This window comes from Lolium perenne, chromosome 7 (assembly GCF_019359855.2).
Source record: "Lolium perenne isolate Kyuss_39 chromosome 7, Kyuss_2.0, whole genome shotgun sequence".
Taxonomy (NCBI): domain Eukaryota; kingdom Viridiplantae; phylum Streptophyta; class Magnoliopsida; order Poales; family Poaceae; genus Lolium; species Lolium perenne.
Window position 1 is genome coordinate 317359460 of NC_067250.2, and position 6162 is coordinate 317365621.

A 6162-nucleotide genomic window follows, 5' to 3' on the forward strand; every position below is an offset into this window, starting at 1 on the left:
GGTGGGAAGATGCAACGCCGACGAGATGTCTCGCGTGCCTTCGCCTAGGAATCCGTGCTCCACTATTAGTAGGGTTAGATGAGCAACATGTCTATGATAGGGTTGACCCGCCAGCTGGTATCCGACCTAGCGTGGGCAACAGTTTGTGTCTGGCGCCTCCAAGAGACCCCTGAGTTTGAGTCAGTTTGTCGATGCTTGGCAACTCTTTTAGGCCACGACAGATCCAACTTATGTTTGAAAGCCGCCGGATAAAAAATTTCGTCCGACGACCCGAATAGCCGTTTTGGGAGGGGTACTGGCCACTGGGGCGTGACTATGTCAGACGACTTAGGTCTACTCGGATACATCCCGAGTCCCATCTCTCTTCTATTTATATTGCACGGTGCGGTGCACAGCTGGATACAGAATACAATACGTAATATGAGTTTGTTACAGATACTACTTCTAACACCCTCCCTTAATCACAACTTGGCCAAGTTGAGATTATGCTTAAACTTTTCAAAAGTACGAACAGGGAGAGGCTTTATGAATCCATCGACAACTTGATCCCTAGAAGGAACAAAACGAATTTCCAGCTGCTTCTTGAGAACCCTTTCTCTCACAAAATGAAAATCTATCTCAATGTGTTTGGCACATGCATGGAACACAGGATTTGCAGATAGATAAGTCGCTCCAAGATTATCACACCATAGACATGGTGACTGAGTCAGTTTCACTCCAAGCTCTGCAAGTAATGACTGTATCCATATCACCTCTGCTGTGGCATTAGCTACAGACTTGTACTCTGCCTCAGTACTGGACCGTGATAATGTAGCTTGTTTCTTTGCACTCCAGGAAATAAGATTTGGTCCAAGAAATACAGCAAAACCTCCAGTTGACCTGCGGTCATCTTCACAACCTGCCCAATCAGCATCTGAGAAGGCACTAACCAAGGTAGAGCGTGACCTCATGAATGTCAACCCAACATCAACTGTATGCTTCACATATCTCAATACTCTCTTTGCCGCAGTCCAATGCAGAGTGGTGGAAGCATGCAAATATTGACATATTTTATTTACTCCATAGGCAATATCAGGTCTGGTGAGAGTAAGGTACTGTAGTGCGCCTACCATAGTTCTGTATTTTGTGCTATCTTCACGACCCAATGGCTCTCCTTCATAAGCTGAGATCTTTTCTGAAGAAGACAAATGTGTTGGTGCTCCTTTGCAATCCTTCATACCAACTCGGGTCAGCACACCCCGTGCATTTTTGGCTTGACTAAGAACAAGTCCATGATTCCTCTTCTGAACTTCAATGCCTAAGAAATAGTAAAGATCACCTAGATCCTTGTTATCACCAGATTTTGGCCAAATCAGGAAGTGGGCCGTAAGAGAGATGGGCTTGGAAGGTCACACGTGGAAGATCTCTGAAGCGGCCTTGCGCGAAGAGTTTGGGCTAGACTGCCTGTGTATCTTTAATTATGGTAGATTATATCTTAGATTGAAAGTTAGAGTTTTACCCGTGCACGGTTAGGTGCACGCCTAAATTAGAAAGTCCCCTGGACTATAAATATGTATCTAGGGTTTATGGAATAAACAACAACCAACGTTCAACCAACCAAATCAATCTCGGTGCATCGCAAACTCCTTCATCTCGAGGGTTTCTACCGGTAAGCAACATGCTGCCTAGATCGCATCTTGCGATCTAGGCAGCACAAGCTCCACGTTGTTCATGCGTTGTTCGTACTGAAGCCTTGTTGATGGCGAGCAACGTAGTTATCATAGATGTGTTAGGGTTAGCATAGTTCTTCGCGTAAACATGCTATCGTAGTGCAACCCTTGCATATCTAGCCGCCCTCACACCTATCTCAGGTGTGGGGGCGGCACCCCGCTTGATCGTTATTTAGTAGATCTGATCCGTTACGATTGCTCCTTGTTCATCAAGGATTAGTTTAATATCTGCAATAGTTAGGCCTTACAAGGGGCTGGAGGATCCAGCGGCACGTAGGGTGTCGTTCGTTAGTCCTAGACAGGATGTTCCAGGGATCAACCTCGTGTTGGTTTTTAGGCCTTATCTAGGATCGACTTACGATCACCGTGCGTGGCCGCGAGGCCCAATCCTGAGTAGGATGTTCCGATTATGCGGTGAAAACCCTAAATCGTCGTAGATCTAATTAGCTTTATCTTGATCAAGCAGGACCACCATATATTCGTGCACCCCGTACGAATCATGGGTGGATCGGCTCCCTGAGCCGATTCACAGGATAACCTGAGAGCCGATCGAGGCTCGTATTTAATGTTTACGTGTATGCCATGCAGGAAACTAAGCGAGGCATCTCCATCACCTTCCTGACCAGGTATAGGTCAGGTGGCACGCCCTTGCAATCAGCATCGGACGTGTGACCAGAAGGCTTTGCGGGCCGTCGCTCGGAGGGACCTCGGCCAGCCGCAGCCCTAGGTTGTTCCCGGCTCTACGGTGTTGCCCGTCGCTGCCCGCCGGTGGGTTTCTGATGACAACACATTCTGGCACGCCCGGTGGGACAAGCTTCTACATCGACCACATCGCCATCTACATCTGAGATGGCGGACGGCACGCCAGTCACGTGCGAGGACCTGACCGATGAGCTCAAGAAGAAATATGACGAGATTAAGGTCATCCTCGAGGCCGACCTCATCGGCTCTTTCCACAGAACCCGTTCCCATGGCATCAGGTGGAAGGGGTTCTCGCCTAATGGTGCACTAGATGGGATAGACCTCTCTGCCCCATCGGAAGAACGCACCAGGTCCCTACGGCAGGAGATCAACTACCTGGTGGCTCACTCGCTACACCGCCACTCTGAGAACCTGGTCAACACGTTGGAGCGTGTCGCTCTTCGCGTGATCCAGGAGATCATGAGGCACCAGTACTCGCCGTCAGGACCAGCTCTCGGGACGCATCAAGGAGAGTTGCCACTCCAGTCCCGTCCACCGCTGCCATATGCGTTGGCAGCACCAGAAGTGCCGGCTTCACCGGCATTCGTCGTCTACAAGATCGGTGGTGACCCTGGTGACTACCAGTTCTTGCCTGAGGCGCCTAAGGAGATCCCTCACGGGTACACGTGCACGTATGTGCCAGATTGTGGTAACTGGGCACTCACAAACCAGGCCACAGCATCAGGGACTCCTGGGAAAACGGGAGGGACGTCAGCGACAGAGCTTGAGAAGCAGACGTGGCTAACTAGGTACGCCACCCCGACGAACCTCCAGAGCTCAGCTCCTGCAGTTGGCTCAGAGCTGGAAAAGCAAACATGGTTGGCTAAGTACGCCACCCCGGCGAATCTTCAGAGTTCAACTCCTGCAGCCAGCACAGCGGATCAGATCAGTACCATACTGAGAGACCAGTTCGGCATGGTGCCGAAAAGGAGGGCAATCGGCTATTCCAAGCCGTATCCCGACGACTACGAGATGATCCCGCTACCACCCAAATATCGGCTCCCTGATTTCTCCAAATTCAGTGGATCGGATGGTTCCAGATCCATCGAGCACGTGGGCCGATATTTGGCACAACTAGGACCGGCTTCAGTGTCGGATCAACTACGCGTGAGGCTCTTTTCACAGTCCCTCACGGGATCGGCTTTCGGATGGTACACCTCGTTGCCACCAGACTCCATCCGGACTTGGAAGCAGTTGGAAGAGCAGTTCCATACGCAGTACCATTCAGAGGCTTCCGAGTCCGGCATTGCCGATCTAGCGCAATTACGTCAGAAGCGTGGAGAAACGGTGATAGAGTACATCCAGCGCTTCAGGAATCTTAGGAACCGATGTTACTTGGTTCGTTTAACTGAAAAGGAAGCAGTCGAGTTGGCAGTAGCAGGCCTCGCAACACCGCTCAAGGACATGGCCTCCCAAGCAGACTATCCCTCACTGGCGCACATGGTTCAGAAACTGTCGGCATATGAACAGCGCCACCCGGACCTGTACCAGGACAAATTCAAGCGTGCAGTAGTCCTGGTCAATGCAGAGGAAGACGAAGTTCCTGCGGGAGACCAAGAGGTAGCAGTGGCTGAATGGGCTCGGGGAGGAACCCCCGTGTCCTGCAAATGGGTGAAGCCACCAGGCCCGCCCAGGGGATTTGATTTTGACGTGACCAAGACTGAGCAAATCTTCGACCTCCTGCTCAAGGAGAAGCAGTTGACGATTCCTGAAGGTCTCAAATTCCCCACGGCGCAAGAGCTGAACGGAAAGCCATACTGCAAATGGCATAACTCGCTCTCCCATGCCACCAACGACTGCAGGGTGTGGCGTCAGCACATCCAAGCGGCGATAGAGAAGGGACGACTGATTTTCAACCAGTACGCCATGAAGGTCGACACCCAGCCCTTCCCCGCCGTTAACATGGTAGAATGCACTTACCCTGAAGGTTGCCAGCCAGGATCCTCGTTCAGCATCAACATGGTAGGACCTGGGCACCACTCTGGCAAAGATGGAGACGAGGGCAGCTGCTCTCGTAGCAAGGACACAGAGGAAGCCGCTCCACGCGATTGGCTCCGTCATGATGGCAAGCGCTACGTCACAGAGGGAGAAGTGAAGAACATCAGATATCAGCGACCCCTCTCTGATCACCTCCTCAACAAGTATGTGAGTCAGTATGACCGACACCGACGATCCAGCGATGATGATGAAAGAGATCGTCTGGCTAGAGAAGCCAGAAGACATCGTCGGCACGATCACGATGAGGAGGAGCACGAGCGCCGTGCCAAAGAAGAATCAAGGGAGCAAGATGACAACGACAGGCACTGGGACTGCCCCTTCTTCAGACACTGCTGGGATTCAGGAATGAGCCGATTGCCCACAATCGGCAATTGCCCAGAATGCAACCAAAAGAAGAAGGAGACAGCCAACGTGTCCGTGTTCAGGCGCTTAGGGCCTCTCCCGCCACAGAGCAAACGCGCTGAGTCCCCTCGGTGGGCGGATCTCGAGGATTCAGAAGACGAGGGACAAGAAGAAGAAGACAGGTACCACCGGCCAAGGTGGTGCCCTGATGGACTCAGCCGTTCACAAAAGCGCAGGGTTCAGCGTTTGCGCGGATGCGGAGGAAGCCGAAAGGGTATACTTGCATACGTTAAGGAAGGCACGACCTGATCTGGCTGCGAAAGTTCAGCGAACCCTGGACGAAGAGGGTCGTCCACGGAAAATGGAGTGGCGCCCCAAGCAAAGGAAAGCCGATGATGAAACATCGGCTGGTACAAACATGGTGCTCGTCCTTCCGACGGAGCTTAGTGCTCCACGATTCTACGACGCACTCAAGGTGGACGATAGCAGGCGCATCAAGTCAGAGGTTGGGCTGGTTTTATCCACCAGCCCGACCGCGTAGCTGAAGCAAAGCGATGAGCAGACATGGCGAGGCTGATCCGTGTGATCGGCCCAAAAATTTATGAAGGAGCATTACGGAACCTTCAGTCAGCGCTTCAGTCGATATGGAGGCCGATTCCAGCAATCGGCCAAAATTATCTTCACCACATGTTCCGTTTATGTGCAGCATCGATCTACTGGGCAGCGGCCACGTCGTCAGATGAGGGTCAGCACGAATCCTTGCGGAGCCGACGTGCAAGTGCAGTGCCCTAGCCAACCATAAAAGCCGATATCTGCAGTCACCTGGCAGATTCGGCTCGGGGGGCATATAGTCAGATAGACATGTGCAGCAAACATGTGTACAATGAAACATTAGGGGCCGATTAGAGAGAAATCGGCCAGTAAAAAAAAATTTATAACAGACAGCCGATGCGCAGCCATCGACTCTAGTACCGTTACACAAGACCAGTGGAAGGAAACTGATCGAGGGGGGGGCAAGTCTGGCTGAGTCTTCATGATGGCTATCTCGGATTACCAGATTACCTAAGGTCATAGCCTATTTCTCGCCGGATTAAGGCTCGGGGGGCAGCTCGCCCTGAAAGCTCTCTGCTCTGGGGAGCCGATTTAGTTGAAATCGACTGGCTCTGCATCATGACTCGGAAAGCAGATGGTGGCATGTTTGGTTGACTCACTGCGGTCCTCGCCCTAATGAAGGCTCGGGGGGCAACTGACTGCGCGGAAATTTTGAGGAACTGATGCGTGGCAATCGGCTCTTTAGCCAGTGACCGAATTGACAATCGGCTAAATTAGCATAAAAGGGATCGGCAAAATCGAAACTGGAGGAATTCTTCAT